This window comes from Rattus norvegicus, chromosome 7 (assembly GCF_036323735.1).
Source record: "Rattus norvegicus strain BN/NHsdMcwi chromosome 7, GRCr8, whole genome shotgun sequence".
NCBI lineage: Eukaryota > Metazoa > Chordata > Mammalia > Rodentia > Muridae > Rattus > Rattus norvegicus.
This window is the reverse complement of record NC_086025.1, coordinates 71,972,378-71,974,969: the sequence shown is the minus strand read 5'-3', so window position 1 is coordinate 71,974,969 and position 2,592 is coordinate 71,972,378. Positions and strand designations below refer to the sequence as shown.

The 2,592-nt window shown below is 47.6% G+C and overlaps 1 pseudogene; it reads right to left on the bottom strand.

Moving 5' to 3' along the window:
• Window positions 1-318: 318 nt before the first annotated feature.
• Window positions 319-483, bottom strand: LOC120094004 (small nucleolar RNA SNORA17; annotated as a pseudogene).
• Between the last annotated feature and the right edge of the window lie 2,109 nt (window positions 484-2,592).

The following is a 2,592-nucleotide window of genomic DNA, read 5'->3' as shown; positions in this document are numbered from 1 at the left end:
GGACTCCACCACAGTCCTAGGTGACATCTTTGGCTCACCTCAGGCTGTTTCGCACTACTCCTCAGCCCCCGTTCTGTCTCACTTCGTGCCCACATCCTCCTGTTTCTCTTTGTTTTCCATTTCTCCACCACTTGCTCCTCTTTGTGGTGCCTGGGGTCTCTGAGTGTCTGGGGTCATCTCAGAAGTGGTCTCAGGAGTGCTATGTCCCACTCTTGCATTATGGACCTGCATGGCCGGACTGGTGGTTGCTCAGGCTAGCTCCTGTCTGGGCTGCCTGGTGCTGGACTGGTGGTCGTCTTAGGCTCTCTCTTTGCAGGGAATGTTAGACTAGTCACCATTCAGATGTACACAGGTCACACACACACACACACACACACACACACACACACACACACACACACACACTCTCAGCCTTTCTTCTCTCTGCCACCTACTGATGCTCATGTGACACAGAAGCCACACCGGCAATGCTCTCGGGGCAGAAAGAGACATGTAGATTGATCAGACACCTCACAGGTACATGAAATGCTTTCTGGTGACTCACCAAACCTGTTTCCCTCCCATGCACCTCGAACACATCTCTCAGCCCCTCCTGCTGCGAGGTATGGGTTTGTACCCACGTTACGGCAAATGGAATGGTGGTGGGGAGGCTATCACTTCTGCCTTTGTAACCTTCCTCCAGGGGAAAGATGATGCAGCCATGATTGGAGTGGTAGAGGGCAGGGCAGAATAATCTCAAGAACACTCGTACCTGGCAGGTGGACCTGTTTCTAACATTTGTAAGATGTGGGGGCTTATTAACCATGGCAGCTAGTTTAAAGTTCACTAGTATGTAGAGAAAACCACATCTAGTAACACTTTATACCCAGCACTGGATTTTGGAAAAAAATGTAAAATAGATCATGGTCAGTCATGCCTGATTTATTATAGAATATGTTGAGTCTTGGGTGACCGCTGCCTGTCTAGTCTAGCATTTTATGCTGCTACTGCTGTTACAGGAAACTTTCTCATGCCTGAGTTGTTTGCATATTCCATTATGCTCTGTGCTTTGGTGCTCTTGGAATCCAAACACAATAGAGGTCAGTCTGAGCTGCTTTGAGTAACTAGCCACAGTCAGCTTGGACCAAACCAACCGCCCGGCAGCACTTCCCGCACCTACGTATGAGCTTTTACGGTTGTTGCCTTTATAAGCTGCCCCTGGGATGGACCCCAGCATAAGAGAGACACATGTATTACAGGGGTGGGGTAAAGTTTTAAGTCTCCAAGACCTCCCTGGGAATTGACATTGTACTTGGGAGAAAAGAGACATGAACCTAAGTAAGTGACATCCTGGTTGGCAAGTCCAGACACGAATGCCAGGCAGGCCCCATCACAAATGAACAGGCCAACCAATGGGAACAGGTTAAGTATACAGCAGAGACACGTTCCTAAGGAAGGTCCCTTATACCTAAATCCTGATTGGTGGAATAATGTGGCACAGATGTTTGTGGATTTCAGGCTTAAAAGCTCTGTAGGATCCTGGCCCAGGGACTCAGTCAACTCCCAAGTCTGATCTGCAGCCCTGATTGATCAGTTCCCAGGCAAATGCTCAATAAACTATCCCTGTCTGATTAAGATCAGTGTCTGTGTGGGCTGTGGGCTGAATCCTGGACCCCAATAATAGACCACCCCCCCTTTTTGAGACAGGATTTCTCTACATAGCTCTGGAACTCACTATGTAGACTAGGCTGGACTTCAACTCCCAGAGATCTGCCCACCTCTGCCTTCTGACTGTTGTGATTAAAGGCATGTGCTTCCTTCATGCATGGCCTGATACACTGTTTTTTAAATTATACATGTATGTATTTTATGTGTATGACTGTTTTGCTTGTATGCATGTCTGTGCACCACCTGTGTATTTGGTGCCCACAGAGGACAGAATATGGCATCGGATCCTTAGGACTGGAGTCAGGAAATGATTGTGAATGCTAGGAGTTGAACCCAGGCACTTCTAACAAGGGCTCCTAACTGCTTGTAATGACTATTCCTGGTTGTCAACTTGACTGTATCTGGAATGAACTACAACCCAGAATTGGAAGGCTCACCTGAGACCCTATCTTGAGGCTGAGAGATACAAGTTTCTGACCTGGATCTTGGTATGGAGATCTTGAGGTATAGTGGCTATGAATCCCATGAGACTAAGGCAAGGAGATCTGAGTTCAAGGTCATCTGGGACAAAGCAAGTCCCAGATCCAGGCATGGTGGTATATACTTTTAATCTGGGACACACCTGCTGGAGACTTACATAAGGACATTGGAAGAAGGAAGATTCTCTATTCTTCCCCTGCCTGCCTTGTGGGACTGAGCAATTGCTAGATCCTTGGACTTCCTTTCACAGCTGCTGCTGACCATTGTTGGGGAGTTGACTACAGACTGTAAATCATCCTAACAAATCCCCTTACTATATAGAGACTACCCATAAGTTCCATGACTCTAGAGAACCCCGACTAATACACTGCTGAACTGTCTCCAGCCTCTAGTTTGTGGAAGGTCAAGCATGGTGGTGTGTTTCTGTAATCCCAGAGCTCAGGAGGTGTAGGAAGGACAGTGATC